Source organism: Rhincodon typus, chromosome 17, assembly GCF_021869965.1.
Source record: "Rhincodon typus isolate 14 chromosome 17, sRhiTyp1.1, whole genome shotgun sequence".
Taxonomy (NCBI): Eukaryota; Metazoa; Chordata; class Chondrichthyes; order Orectolobiformes; family Rhincodontidae; genus Rhincodon; species Rhincodon typus.
Genome location: NC_063348.1, coordinates 21229958 through 21246681, shown reverse-complemented (window position 1 = coordinate 21246681; position 16724 = coordinate 21229958). Strand labels below are relative to the sequence as shown.

Sequence of the window (16724 nt, the reverse complement as noted above, 5' to 3'; positions counted from 1 at the left end):
AGGCTGGAGAAAAATGCAGTAGTTTTTGCCGAGTTTTGTCCTGAGCAGCTCAGTGATGTAGGACTCTGTGCTGTATGGTCTGTTGCTCGGGATGCACACTGGGACAAACATCAACTGTGACTGGAAGACCATCAACTAGCTGGAAGACACTCTTTGGTCTGCCTGAAACTTGCTGGTCTTCCAGAGCAAGGAGTTGACCTCGACCAAGCATTGCAGACTGGCACATTCCAAGGCCCAAGAAAACGTGCTGAGGGACACACCAAAGCTTGGGGCAGCTGCCACCAAGGCACAGTTGGGAAAGATCACCATCTAAGGTGTTTCAGCTGAAGTTAAAAAGGGGTCAGTTCAGTCAGTGGACACACCCCACCCCACCCATGTCTCAAATATACGTAAAAATAGTCTTGACCATGTAAGAAATGTCTTTGGGTTGGATAGAATCAAACTCCAATATTTGTTTTTCTCATAAAAACATTTTTGAAATAAAAATATCTTGATAATGTATAGAGGATGGTGTATTTTCAGTTATGTTCCACTGAGATATACTGGATAATAACATCAACCAAGTGAACAAAACAACTGTATTGTTTCTTCCATAGTAAAGTGTTCCCAACGTTCCAGTAATCAATGTGCACCAATACATATAAAGATCTCTAAACAATTATGATCCCAGTTGATTCCAAATAGTGGACAAGTTTAATCCCAGAATAAAAACTGGCACTAAAAGCTTTTAAGTTCTTTTCTTTCTGGTTAGTCACCAAACACACTCCTACAACGATTGCCAATTTTCATTTAGCAAAAGAAAATATAAAGCTTTATATACTGGGCCAAAATTATTTCCACATCACCTTTTCTTTGAAACCCACGTCTTCCATCCTAATTCTTTACTTCTCTTATTTGTTGAATATGTTCCAAAAGTCCATAAATAGGATATTTACTGGACTAGAGATAGTAGGAACTACAGATGCTGGAGAATCTGAGATAACAAGGTGTGGAGCTGGATGAACACAGCAGGCCAAGCAGCAGGAAAGCTGACGTTTCGGACTACTTTGATCCACCTTTTGCATTATCACATGCTCATAATGTGAAGGTGCTGGTGTTAGAACGGGGTGGACAAGGTCAGAAATCACAACACCAGGTTATAGTCCAACAGGATTATTTGTTATTTTCAAATAAACCTGTGGGACTATAAACTGGTGTCATGTGATTTCTGACATGCTCCTGAGACAAATTATCTTCACAAAATCCATGCTGCTTTTCCCTCGATTAACCCAAATCTTTCTAAATCCAAGTTGATCTCATCTCCAATATTTGTTTCCAGTAAGTTTCCTACTGAAGTGAAAGTGGCCTCCACTTTGCAGAAATACTAGTCTCACACATTAGTAACCATTCAGGACTCCAGTACCACTCTATTTCCAATGAGAATTGAGCATTACCAATGCCTCCACCACTTCCATTTTCCCTTCTTTCAGCAACCTAATTAACCAGCTTCCAATAAAATCTAACCTGTCTGTCTAACTAATGCATCATTATTATCCTATTCATTACTTCCTTGACTTTTAGTGCATCTCTCACATAGGGATTTTGTTTCTTCACTCAAACAGATGCAAACATCTAATGTTTTAAATTGCTCCCCAAACATTCATGCAAGACATATTCCCAGGGAAGTAGAAACCTAAACACAATGGAAGTGTCATATCCAGAATGACATTATCTAGATAGCACCACAATTTTAAGCAATCAAAGGAATACAGCCCAGACCAGGCAGTAAACAAGAGGATGGTAAAGTTCTGAAGCTTGAAAGCAACTAGCAAATTTAGACAGGTCAAGGGCTGCCATCTCTGGTAAATTATGTATTTAAACATTAGGAGGGGGCAGTGAAGGAAAAGGAGAAGAAGATGGAGAAACAACAATAAATTGCACGTGAACACCAACAAATAGCAAAATATTATGGAATTAAAAATAAGAGGCATCACACCAGAGAGTTAGTGCCACAGATCCGGACTGCTGCAGAGAGATTGGAGGGCCAGTAACTACAGTGCAGAATCATCAGATGGTTGTAACTGAGCACTTAGTTTCACATCCATGGAATCTCCCACACTCTACAAAATGTTCCTCCTGGCTTTGATAACTTACACGCAAAGAGCCCCTCAACAAACAGAACCAAGAGGGGAAAAAAGTAGATCAGAGGGTTCTGATGAAATTAAGTAAATAGCTACTTATGAAAAGTTAAACTACTAAATCAGTCTAACTCCAGAGCGACTATTCACCTGACCCCACACTTACTTCACATTCGTATTCATCTAGGAAGGCTTAGTTGGATAACACCCCCAATCCACTGCTGGACCAGAGAGCTCATACCCACCTCACCCAGCCCAAACACCACATCACTTACCTGGCCCATTTATCCCCTTGCACCCTACTTTCCCTCTCGAGATTCTCTACACTCCAGCACCCTATCATCACTTACTGTTTGGTAGCAGCAGTCCAAGTGGCTATCTAGACTGTGGCAGCAAGGTGCTGTGAAAAAGGCAGGGGGGTGCCATTTGCTTCCTGTCTGTTTGGCATAAGAATGTCAGAACAGAAGGATGGCCCCACATTTCTGAAGGAGCCCCGAGTAGCATCTCAGAAACAGAGTGTTTGCCTTTTGTTAAAAAGGGATGGTGTGGCAATATGCACGAGAGATTGTCACTCCCTGGAAAATCTGACCCATGGTTACTGGGAGAAGTTAGGTTTAAACCTGAATAAACATTCAGCCGACTCTTTTTAAAAAAAAGCTTACTGGTGCACCCTCACAAATACACTTCCACCGGACCACTTACATAACCCTGACTTGACATGCCCCCCTACCCCACACACACTTTGGTCCTGGGATTCAATATTTCCATTAGACCCATTATGGGTCTGTGCTGTGACCCCTCCCCCCCACCCCTTTCATCCAGTCTGGACCGGACACCCACCCACCTTCTCCTGCCGGACCAGATTTCTCCCATCCACCGTGAACTCCCAAAACATCTATTTGGCCCTCTTGCCACCATATCATCCCAGCACACTAGCCCTTATCCATCAGGCACTCTAACCTCGCACTTGTTTGATGTGCTTGCTGTCCGATAGCCACTTTGATAGCTGCTGTCAGATTCTGGACCTTCAGATTTCAGCAAGCAGCAGAAAAGGAGCAACACTTGACTTTCCAACAGTTCAACAGAACTGTCAGAACAGAAGTTTGGCTTTGCATTTCTGGGAGAAGCTCCGATTGGAATCTCCTCAGATTTGGATCCTGTTCCTTTTGCCACACCAGCCCTGGTTTCATAATCTGCATGAGAAATGCACCCCATTAAAGTTCAGGAAAGAGCACTAAAATGAGTACCAGAATGGATTGGCTCGTGGTGAACTGAAGCTTCAGAAAAATAAAACACCTAAAATGATTTTAAAAAAAACATTTAGACTTGAAGCCCGTCATGATATAGACTCAGGCATTTACAGCACAGGAAGAGACTATTCATTCCATCATGTCAGCACTTGTCAATAAAGATCAGACTACACAATATCCATTTTCTATCTCTTGGACCATAGCCCTGGAGGCTATGGGAATGAAAGCAAATATCTAAATACTGTCTAGATGTTGAAAGTTTGACAATCACCATTTCAAAGCGAGTTTCAGACTCTTTCTTCGCCTTTCCACCTGCTGCTCCCGACTTCTTTATTTGAAGATAAGGCTATTCACAAAAAGTTGAAGTTACATTGGCCTGTGTGCCAATTCATACGCTGACGTGCGAGGCTTTTTGGACCTTGGAGCAGCCTTGCAATAACACTGAACTGCTTACCACTAGGCACAGAGTGGATCGAGTTACTTGGCATGACATAGGAAGAGAGGAACATGCAGCAGACCAACTAGAATTAAGCGAGTACTATGCAATGGAATTTCAAATATGCTAATAGTAAGATTAGGGCTTGGAATATCTTGGATTACCACGTATAGTTGTATTTAGTCTTCATATGAAATAAGCAGCATTATAAACTAACCCAAGCTTGAATAGAGTTCCTGACCTTGCTTCTTGAAGGAGTCTTGGCATAAAAACCACATGACAGCAGACTTATCCATGTAAAGAGGTAATAAAAAATATTGGAGAGTTAACACAGCAGGCCAGGCAGCAGAGGAGCAGGAAAGTTGACATTTTGGGTTGAGATCCCTCTTCAGAAATGGGGAGGGGCCCGAAACATCAACTTTCCTGCTCCTCTGATGGTGCCTGGCCAACTGTGTTCCTCCAGCTCCATACTGTTACTCTAACTCCAGCGTCTGCAGTTCTTGCTATCTGAGTGATAAAATCTAGAGCCCAGGATGAAGATGAGCTATGTTCCTTTATAAAAAGGAAGCTCACCAATCATGCAAAATTCTGGTCAATGCAAGTGGGATAAAATGGCAGCTATTCCTGATAAAATTGGAAAACATTGACCTGGCTAGAAACTTTTTAAAAAAAGGGGAAGAGCAGCAGAGAGGATTTGGTCAGAAGTCTGAAATCACATGTAATTTATCAGTGATAAACAAGAGACTGATAATGGAGAATGTGATATCAAAAGGTTGTCATGCTGGATGACTTCAGAGATAGGCAAGGGCAAGGCTATGAAATAATTTGATAACCAAGATCAGAACTGTAAAATCAAAACAAAAAGGGTGTTGATTTACATTGAGAACAGGGTGTGGGTGACAGAACTTGATGGCAGTTAAATTTTAGTTATCTAAATATCTGGTCCAAATCTTTTTTAAAAAAGGGTCCAATATCTGGAAAGAATCTGAAAAGTTCAGCAAGTGAGTGGAGCAATTGTCTCTATTTAAAAATCGCTGACTGAAACAGCTCTTGGGGCATCTCAGAAATTACTTTGGCGTCTATACATCATACCACATGGCCAGTGCTGAGAAAAGTGATGTAACATTATTATGGAGCTCTATTTAAATTAGACTCATCCAGCTTCAAGAAATAGATCACATATTAGGACTCCCATTGTAATTCCCTTAGATCAGAGCTCATTAATCTCCTCAAAAAAAAAAGCACACAATGCACAAAGTACTTTAACAGTGAGGGGATAATTTCTAATACCCAAGTCAAATTCTAAAGTTATCAAAGATCTCCACAATCAACCCAAGTAAACAGTATAACTTACGTGCTGCTAGGCCTTTCTATTCCTTGTCCTTTCTATTCCCAATAAAACTAAATCAAAAACTAATTCAAAAGAACAAAGGTGGCTGTCTAAACAAAAGTTGTAAACTGCAATTTACAAATCAATGTCATGTTCAGGGTCAACCACAGAAGGCAATCTTCCCCCGTATTGTTTTTAAATAAACCAACTAGCCAATTTAAACCAGATTATGGTTGTAGATGTTGGGGTGTTTGCCAAGCTGGGAGGTTTGAAAGCAGACGTTTCGTCCCCTTACTAGGTAACATGCTCAGTGCTGTGGAGCCTCCTGTGAAGCGCTGTTGTCTTGTGCTGGTTTGAATTTACATGGTCTGGTTTTTGCTACTGCCAGCTCGGCAAACACACCAATATCTACAACCAACACCCGAACTACAAATCTTCACTCAAACCCTGAACCAGATTATGGTTTATAGCATCCAAGGAGTACTGGATTAGACAATCGAAAATTTCCTTTTTGAAATTAATCATTTCAAAACACAGAACCTGTGATGTTCACCAATTATGAAAGGGTAATTTTCTTTACTATTTTAAGATAAACAAAGGGGCACTGTACAAAACTTAAAATCACAGGGAACTTACTAGTTAATTCAGACGTTGTTGTGTTGCTGATAATGCATCTTAGCCTGCAGAAGGTAACATTCCTTTCTACGATTTTAACTCAATTCTAATTTGCTCAAATGTCTTAAAGACCTTAAAAGGGGTAGTGTTAGAGAAACAAAATCAATTACATGGGGCCTGGGGGATAGGAGGGAGAAAAAGAGGAGAAAGGAGAAAAGAGGAGGCCTCTTTCCACTGAATAGAAATCCTGCTTTTTGTGGAGTCTAAGGGCCAATCTAATTAGCAGTGGAGGAGGATGAACCATGGAGTCTGAACAATTGGCATTTTTCTTCCACAAGCTTTAGCTTATAGCAGGATGCCAATAGGTCAAGTTACATTGGCTAGTTATTCATAATGACAAAGACCATCAAGAACTAGAGATGACAAGTCTGAATCAGTGCCTGCATAAGTTTTTCCCTGACACACAGAAGTTTAAATTACCAAGGTGAAAAGTGATTGGTATAAATAACAGAGGTTCTGCACAAAACAAAAACAGCCATGAAAAAACAACAGTAGAAGTGGGAGAAGGAAGTTCTGGATTTGAATGAACATATCAAGTATCTGTGAAACGAGAGATCATGGGTTAAATGAACGGACACAATTTTGACAAATGGAACAAAAATATGCAAAATGTGAGGTTGACTATTTTGAAATTTTCTTTTCCCCATATTCTTGCCAAAGTGAAGCACGTCAGTAAGGTGCAGTAGAGAGACCTCAGCATATTTGTACATAAGACAAAAAAGTTAGCAAGCATTTAGGGAGGCAAATACAATGTTAGCTTTTATTGAAGGGCAGCTTGGGGAGGGGGAAGGTGGCATTTCAAAGTTGGGGAAGTCTTGCTACAACTGTGCAGCTTATTGGCACAGATTTTGTTGCCTCAATTGAGGAATAAAAGTCACAAATGAAGATAAAAATTAGATCAGTCTCTTCCAGTGTTGCAGGCTCAGAATCTTGAAACAAGCTTTCTGAAGTGAAGTGTTTGAAAAACTGAAACAGATTCAAATGCTACAATGGCTTTTAATAGTTGGGGATGCACTCACAATTGAGCCAAGCAGAGTCCTGCAAATGACTGGGGACTCCTTTATTTCATTGAGAAGTTGTGACTCTCGATAGTGCTGTACTGAACCAAGCTACTACATGGCTCCCTCTTTCAAAATATCTGTGTTCAGATGATGCTCTTCAAATATAAAAATAGCTGCTGTTTTAAAAAAAGTCAAATCGTGCTTCCATATTAGATATCAGGTTATCTCAGATCTGGAATACAGACTCAAATCTTCTTTCAATCTTGTGTTAGAGCTGACTAATTTTTTTTTAAGAAACACAGTCTCAGCCATTAGCTTGTTTAGCTCTCATTCTTTCAGGTATTTGGCAAGATGATCTATTCATGCCTAAGGAAAGCCACCGTCAATTTCTGTTTCTCCTTGGAAATGGTGACTGAATCTCACGACTCTTTAAGACAACGACAGTCTGGTCAATTGTAGTTGAAGCTTGTAAAACTTATTATGACCATTTTAGAAGTCAAGTCTAGCTTTATTAATTATATAACACCTAGACACATGACAATCTAGGAACCCTGCTTTCTTGCAAACCAATGATAGCCAGAATCCTGATCCCACACCTTGTGGTTGAGCAGATGGTTTGGCAGATATTGTCTTCCCTCTCAAAGATGCCTTCACATTAAAAAAAAAGTGACAATAAGCAGAAGTCTGAATTTTTAATCATGTGGCTGAAGTGCTGCCCTTGGAACCGGAAGCAGGAACAGGAATCCACAAGTTGCCCTCCAATCTACACACCCCATTCCTGATTTGAGGGTTTGTTGCTGTTCCTTCATTGTCACTGTCAGAATCTTGTAACTGACAGCCCCATGGACTCCAATATCTACATCCTACGAACATTAATAGCAGGCAGTTCGTGCCAGTGAGCCTGCAATTACAAAATTTGAATGTACAAATGTCTGACTACACTTGAAGAGCAAAAGTGAGGTCTGAGGTCACCTGGGATCAGCAACAGATCCTGAATTTCAGGTGGGAAGTTGCTAAATAGTGAGAGTTGTGACTATTACCCCTTTTGGGGGTGGGGGAGGGAGTCCCTCAAACCATGTCTTTCTCAGGGGGAAAAAATCCCTGAAGTCCAGTAGGAAGCAGCTACGGTCACTGGTCCATTTGCTACATGCAGCAGCACCCTGTTACTGGATAAAGTGCCCATGAAGCAAGGAAGATGTTCTTCATGTTTTCATCAACTGGCTCAATTGGACCTCCAGATGTTGGTACTTCTGCCAGCTTTCTCTGGCAAAGCAGGATAAAAAAATTCAGCGTTGCCTTCCTGTATCATTTTACCAGTCTGTCACCAAGCGTCTGGTTAAATAACAGCTAGAGTGTAGTTTTGATAAGCTACATAAATTTATGTTCTACCGTGAAAGAAGTGATGTGCAAAACAAAAATTCCTTACAATCGTTTGAAACCGAGAAGCGCCGATTCATTTCTCCTCTCCCTCCCCCAAAATAAACTGGACCACACAATTATTAGACTTTATACCAAACTATTAGAATTCCAGGCCAATATTTAGTGTATTACAGCAACATTTTAAGCCATTTATTATTTGCTATGACTCAGGAAATCACCTAAACTTAATACCACCATTAAAGATGCCTTCCTCTTTTCATGCTCAAAATATTTGACTGTTAAAATTAGGAACTGGAGTAGGTCAGGAGGCCCTTGGGTTTTCATCTACCATTCAATTAGATTATGGCTGATCCGCAGTTTCACTCCATTTTCCTGCCTTTGCTCCATAATTACTTGGTACCCTCAATAAAGATTATAGGTCACAGGCTTGAAAGCTACAATTATTCTAGCAATTGTCCTTTGGAGACGTGGCAGCTTACACAAGACACATCAAAATCCTGCCACTCCCTTCTCAATTGGACAGTGGGCGCTAGCTGCATTTTTGCAGCAGTTTGACAAGGCATCTCAACACTATTTTCTCAAAGATATTTAGGGATTGACAATAAAAGCCAACCCATTCAAGACCACCGACATCCCAAAAAAGGAAGGGAAAGATAGATTAAAGCAATATCATAAATAAGCTGATTGTAGTTGTTTTATGACCATGGTCTAAAATTTACCTCTATTCGGGAGGTGGTGTTGGAGGAAGCAGGGAGTTTCACAGTTGAGAATAAACAATGTTCAAGAAAGTGACCATTCTTGGATTCTGGGTTACAGTACAGAAGGTCCCTCTTCAGGCTGTTATACTTGTCTTAGCTCTCAGTACTAAGACTCAGAGCAAAATAAAACCTACTGTTAACAGATTGGACATCTCACAAAAAACATTCCTGACAAAAAGAAAAAAGTGTTTAATCTTTTACTATAGTTTGTATCAACAGCTCATGATTTTAATGTTTTGCCAAACCCCATTCATTGGGTGTTACTCTATACGCAACTGTCATGCTGAGAAAATATTGGAGCTGGATGTGCAAAATTTATTCTACATGTTTATAGGTTATTACATTAAAAAGCCATAATTCCATGGAAGATTCTGAATCAGACAACTTCATGTACATGCAATGGCGTTAATACTCTGCAGGTTTGATCATTATATTGGTGTAGGTTCCCTTCATTTCAGCATTGTTGTTAGTAATAGCTTGACAAATGTAAAAAATGCTGGAGTGCAATATTCAGGATACATCATAAGTACAACTGGAAAGAATTAGAAATTAGAAATTAGAAGCCTGATTTGCTGTGTGCTTTAAAGCAAAAAGCTGCCTGTACACTGGAGATAGTCCAGGAGCTCAGGCTATAAGTGTTGTCAAAGACTGCTAGCTCCTCATCACTAAGTAAGGCTCTTCAACTCCTATATACTGTATTTATATCATGCATTGTAGGCTTTCAAGTACAGTTCTTAGTGTTGTGCACAAGATATCTCTTCACATGCTCTGTCTAGATTGGGGTCTTTTCCTTCACTGATATCAGTCACGATGTAATTGATCACATGACTGACGTCAATCATTACACCATGAAATAAAACTAATAAAAGAGTCTTCGATGATAATTTGAAACTGAACGAGACACTTTACTTTTTAATGACATAATTTGAGCTTGATGATCTGCACAGCCTTGAAAGCAACTTTTGCAATCCGCTATTATTTACATGGAGATTGGTTACTATAACAACAAAAAAAAGGGAACTATACTCCTGTCCTGCAACAGTTCAACCGAGCTCTTGAGCGTTATACAAATATTGACTGCTGTTAACAATCAGCAGCGGTGAGCCATTACAATAGGTGTTTTCAGTTGTGCAATGCAGCTGAATGCAAACGCCCAATCCTCCTGTCATCAGTTGACCTTCACCTCAAGGTAAAGGTTATGTGATTACCAACAGCAGTAAAAACTCACATGGATGCTATTAGTCTACATCACAAATTTTATTTAAAACATTTGCAGAATATAAAAAGGTGTTTCAGTTGTTGACTTGCTCACCAAGCTGGTAAGTTTGTTTGTTGACATTTTGTAACCAAACTCTGTAACATCATCAGTGCGCCTCCTGTGAGGCCTCTGAAATATGTAGTCCACCGTAGTCTACCTAACACAACAGGAAGGCAACACGTCCAGAGACACTAGTCACCCAACCATACATTAAAGACATATCGGAAATGACCACCAGATGACTCTACCCCCTAGGATAGATGGTAGCCCACAAACTGACAGCTACACTTCGACAGCTACTGACAAGAATAAAGGATCCGACACCCACAAATAACAGAACCACGCTATTTACAAGATAACGTGCAAAGATTGCCAAAATGCCACACACCCCAGAAAACTGAGAGACATAAATAACAAGTGGGACAGAACACTGATGCTTCACTGGAAGTGCACTGATGTTACCTAGTATGGTGATAAACTCCAAACAAACTTACCAGCTCGGCGATGCAAGTCAACCACTGCATCAACAACCCGAGCTACAAATCTTCTCAAAAACCTTGAATATTCGGTGTTATTGAATGCGGTATTCACATCTGAGAATTTATGAAGGCTTGGGATATAATTCACATTGATGAGTCCACTGAAGACTATTAAAGGGGTCATCTTTTAGGTTGATGGTTTAAACCAATCAGGTGATTGTAAACATTCCTATGGCATGATAGAGGAGTTGATGAACTCTCCCTACAGTCTTGGCTAATATCTATCCCTTATCCAACACTGAAAAGAATTTCTGATCACCACCATATTTCCGTAAAAGTCAAAAGGGATATGTTGATTATTTCCTCCTTTAGTGCTTGGGTCCTGTTCCTAGGATGATAAAATGTGCATCATGTAATCATCACAAATCTTGACACAGTTTGTTGAGTACAATACAATTCGATAAGAGCAGCCCAGGCAGCAGGAGCCTGCTCTCACATCTTGCATGGCACCTCGGCTTTTATAGTTTGCACGCTCCTCTCCACGTGCAGAGATTTCAGTGTAGTCCTGGTTAGCCTTTAGCCATATCCTAGTCTTTTTGTGCTTCCTTAAATACAGCTAGCATGAAAGTCTGCTGCAGAATGAAGGCATGGGAAATGGCTTCAGGATACTAGGTATTGACCTGGATGATATACTGCTTATGGTTAAACACACCAACTGGACAGGGAGGTAGTGGAATTGCTTTTGGTTGTGCTACATCTTAGTGTGGACATGCAACACTGTAGAATGATGGGCGTGCAATCAATTGCATCCTGCAAAACCCACAGATTTCACAACTACACGCTCATTTCGCGTGATTTTCTCTAGCAAGAAGTTAAACGTATTCAGCTCTCTTGGAATATAAAGCCTTGGTCACTTCCTTCATATAATCTAGGTGTTACTGCAAAAAGCACCTGCATGTGCCAGCAAAGAGATTGGCACAAAGGTTCATGGCCACCGTTAATTTCACAGCCAATGGCAATGTCATCCTCGTCCAATGAGCTATGTTAGATTTCAAAGCAGGTTCCTCCAATGAACATCTTTCATGCTCAGGGCTAAATCAAGCGGTAGGGTTCTCTCTACCTGCTCCCAGTGTCTCCTACCATAGGTAAAATATTAGTGACAGAAGGAGCAAGCATTTAATTGGTCATCAAGGGCCTCAACCTGTTAACAGGAGAGAAGGCCACTTACCATCCACAAAAATAGTCAAATATCAGTGAACTTCCATGGTACCCAATTTGACACCCATCTGCCAAACTACCCCATGGGTTATGTAAGATATCAGTCGTTGCTCCCTGCTGGTGATTTGAGAGAATTCCTCCCTGACCACCCTGTGGATACAGCTTATTTATCAAAACCCATCTCCTCTCTTTTCCTGCGGTTCATCCTGCTTAATTTCACCTTTGCCCACTTTTCTCACCTCCAACAGGAATGCATACTACTGCACCCAGACACGGGTATGCATTCAGTTTGGACAAGATTCTAGAAATCAAGTCAGAGAGTCCTTTAGACCATAAGGCCACAAGATATAGGAACACAATTAGGCCATTCAGCTCATCAAGCCCCCTCCAGCATTCAATCATGACTGATATGTTTCTCGACCCCATTCTCCTGCCTTCTCCCTTTGATCCCCTTATTAATCAAGATGCTCTCCTTTTCTTAAATACATTCAATAACCTGTGGCTTCCACAGCCTTCTATAGCAATGAGTTTCAGATTCACCACCCTCTGGCTGAAAAAAATTCCTCATCTCAGTTCTAAAAGGGTTGTCCCTTCACTATGAAGCTGTACCCTCAGGTCCTAGTCTCTCCTACTAGTGGAAATATCTTCACCATGTCCACTTGATCCAGGCCTCAGAATTCTGACAGTTTCAATGAGATTCCGCACCCCATAACCTTCTAAACTCTGAGTACAGACCCAGAGTCCTCATCCACTCCTCAGTGACAAGCTCTTTATCCCCAGGATCATTCTTGTAAACCACCTCTGGCAAAGCCCTCCAAATCCAACACATTCTTCCTTAGATGCAGGGCCAAAACTGCTCACAATATTCCGAATGCAATCTGACCAGAGCCTTATACAGCCTCAGCTCTTGTATTCTAGCCCTCTTGAAATTAATGCCAATATTGCATTGGATTTCCTAGCCGCCAAGCTAACCTACATTTTAAAAATTAAGAGAATCTTAAACTAAAAAGAGTCATAAGTGCCTTTCTGGTTCGGATTTCTGAAGCTTTCCCCATTTAGAAAATAATCTATGCCTTTATTCTTCTTGCAAAAGGTGCATAACACCTCAGTTTCCACATACCATATTCCGTCTGTCACTTCCTGGCCCACTCTCCTACCCTGTCCAAATCCTTCAGTAGCCTCCCCACTTCCTCAACACTACTTGTTCCCCTCCTTTGTGTCACGTGCACATTCAGCAACATCTGCAGTTCCTTCGTCCGGATCTTTAATGTATAACGTGAATATTTGTGATCCCAATACTGAACCCTGTAGAAAGCCACCAGTCACCAGCTGCCATCCTGAAAAAAAAAAATCCCTTTATCCCTACTCTCTGCCAGTCAGCCAATCCTTGCCACTAACACCATTGGCTCTTTGCAAAATGCCACATCATTCCCTGAACACGTGTAACCTTAAAGTCCAAAAGTCACCAAACACTTCCACGGGATTAGAGATTGTAGAAAGCGTCAGCCACAAACCCCTGGGTTATTGATTTTTAAACTAACTGGACTGTGGATTCCTTCCCATCAAACACGTATGCAGCTGTATATGTTTAAGAGAGGACATTAGCTGGAGTATTGATCTCTAAAACAATAGTACTTAATCACCACAGCATTATTCTGCTTAATCCAAGCAAACAGCTGGTACATGTGGACTAATGCCCTCACCAAGCTGGCAGTGCACTTGCACAAGAGTGTGTACAGCTTTGGCGGGTACTATTTTGAAGCCAAAACAGCAGGAGTCATGCTGAAAACCTGATTTCAGGCACTACATTGAGGGCAAGATCTTTCTACTTCACATACACTGACTATGTGCAAACACTGGCAGGAGAGGTCTCATTCACAGTAGGTTTTACCTAATAGGATTGTGGCTGCCATCTGTCTGTTCAAACCAGCCATGTGTTGTTTGAATGATACAATAGAAGAAAAATATATTTGTTCCCTACTTAATGCTGTAAACCAAAGTCACCTGCACAAGTGACAAATCAAAGCAAACTTCAGAACTTTTTTTCTTACAATTCCAACATTTCCCAATCCTACTTTTGCCTAGGTTGGGTTTAAGACTTCTTGAATAACAGCTTCTCGCCATCCCAAAATGCAGGCTCATTTGACCAGGGTAATGTTTTCCATTTCAAAATCTGAGAAAAACCTGAATGTTGTCTTTTCTAAGTTTTAAAAAAAAAGTGGCAGTTTGCTGTTTTGCTACCAATATCAAACCAGTGTGAGCAAGCCTAGATTTTGACTTTCAGCTTCATGGTGGAAAGGTTGTCGGGGTGGTAAAGAGAGAGAGGACGCACTCAGATCATTTTACTGAAGCAGGGTCCAGACCCGAAACGTCAGATTTCCTGCTCCTCTGATGCTGCTTGGCCTGCTGTGTTCATCCAGCTCTACACCTTGTTAATCTCAGATTCTCCAATTTCGGCAGTTCCTACTATCTCATTTAAATAATCCAGTCAGAATAGGGTCTCATTTCCCCTGTAGCATGCTTGCTCTGAATCCTGTCCCACTGGTGTACAGAAAAAGATGACACAGTGATGATTCCAAACACTGAAGGCTTGGCAAAAAAATCTCAGTAAACAATGGGATTTGAAAATAGGCCTCATATCACAGCCAGTGTTAGGATAGCTTCTGACCATGTAGCTAGCCCAAGGTCCTGGTGACCATGGGGCTAGATAACAGCAGCTCTAGAACACAGCAAAAACAGCTGAAAGATAACTACTTTTGAATAGACTGCTATTAAATAAAATCATTTTTGTTTCTATATATAAAATAACCTACCTGTGTCAAGACAAAGAAACAAATCACGCCAAACTGTCACTATAAAGAAAACTTGACATTAAGCTGGGCTAGTCTGTCATGAATCTCAGCAAAATTGTAAACAAGTCAATAAATTAGAGGGAAAAGTAAAGGGGATTATTTAAAAGGCAAGTGTAGAACTGGGTGGTACTAATAATAATTTTATTACTGGCTCATCGCCAAAGGAAAGGACAGTAATGAAGCTTGGTTCACTGCAGGAAAATTATGCCATTTATAATATGGGAACATTTGCATTGACAGAAGGTTCACTTGGATTAACTTTGCTAACCGCATATCTGTCACAAATGTGGCCAGATGTAATATGGAGAATTACTAGAGGCAGTCATTTAGGTTTGCTGATATTGACACCTAGTAAAAAAGGCTTGAAGCATTTTCCAAAGCTCAAACGCCATGTTATTACTTTATTAGTACCTCCAGAGGTACTCTTGTTGTCATTGACAACCTTGTAATTTGAGTGTCTACAAAACTAAAAGCCAAAAAGGGTTCATTTAACTCCAAGAGAAAAACAGAATAGAAATCTGAATTTCAAATTCCTTACAAAATGTAGCTTACTAACTCACCCAAGTTGGTTTTTCAATTAAACAATAAATTTAAACACAACAATTTAAAATACAGTTTCTCACTTTCAAATTCTGACATTTCCCGGATACATGAGGTGATTCATACAAAGGAGGGATCTCAAATTTCAATACACAGGGTAATATATCTAATTTACAACACAGATGTATTAGGAGTTACCTAATTACAATGGATAGACACATTAGTAGTTTATATCAGACTTTTAAATAAGTCACTTAATGGTATTTTTCCATCTCTCTCCACACTCTTCCCAATCCCTTCACCCTCCCCAAAAACACCCTCTCGGTAACAAAACAGCCCTCCATCCCAACTGGTGACCTAAGCAACGGTTCCCTTTAACTATAAACACCCTCCACTATCTGGCACACTCTGTGCCCATAGAAATTGTCAAGCACCATTTTATTCATTCCTACTACCAACACAAACCAAAGAGAGACTCACTTCCCAAAGTACTAACAGCTATCCTGTTCAGACAAACGAAGCTCAAGACGTTTACACATCGCTGATGTACATCGCTTGAAATTCAAACAGGAATGCCAGTCCACATTCAAATAAGTGAATCAACAAATCTACCCCAAACTTATTAATTCTCCAACTGATGATAAAGGGCGAGAAGGCATTTCAAAGAACTCCTGCCACCACAGAATCAGATTTCAACTTAAGCTTCCTGAACAAGGTTAGCAGCATAGGGAGCTAGTAACTTAATGTATGCCCACAGGTTCAGGTAATACGTAATGTGAAGCAAAAGAAAGCTAGTAATTTGCTTACCAATAAGCCAGCTCCTTCTCAGGTTCACTCAAACTTTTCAGCAATTAAACATGCTGCTGTACTTTTGGTCTGAAGGTGAAGAGTCAGCGTGTTTATTTCCTCTCTACTCCCTATCCGTTGAACCTTGCTCGTGTGGGTTGATATATCAATGCAGCCAGTTCTTTGTACGCCACCCTGTCTCTGTAATTCCTGAGCCCTCTTTTTGCTGGACGAACCAGTATCGCTACGTCACTTGCTGGCCGGCAGTCTCTGTTCAGTGCTGTATTTTTCAGCGAAGTGAGCCGTGTTAACAGGCTATACTGCAGGTAGATACTGTAGAGACTGGCTCTACAGTGGGAGGGACTTAAAACAGTCAAACAGGCTACAGAAACACCCGCACAGCTGTTATTTAAATAGACTGAGGCATCCTGTCTATATCTCAGCTGCCATTTAAATTAACTGAATGTTCTATCGCTGTTGTTTACCAACCCCTCCAGCGCACAGTTCAATAATTAAACAGGCATTATAATACGGATTTGTATAGTGTTCGTCATTTGCTCAGGTTGGGGGAGGGGGTGTGGTGTGTGAAGGGTAGAAGACACCAAACAGCTGATTAAGGAAGAATAAAGGATTGAACAAAAAAA

At 40.7% G+C, this 16724-nt stretch overlaps 1 protein-coding gene across 2 annotated transcripts in view; it reads right to left on the bottom strand.

Annotated features, from left to right (window-relative positions):
* Positions 1-16469, bottom strand: part of eps8l2 (EPS8 like 2) — a 149987-nt gene extending 133518 nt beyond the window's left edge. For both annotated transcript variants that reach the window (XM_048607232.1, XM_048607233.1), the window contains exon 1: positions 16102-16469. The gene's annotated coding sequence lies outside the window, so the exon portion shown is untranslated. The remainder of the gene's footprint in view (positions 1-16101) is intronic.
* Between the last annotated feature and the right edge of the window lie 255 nt (positions 16470-16724).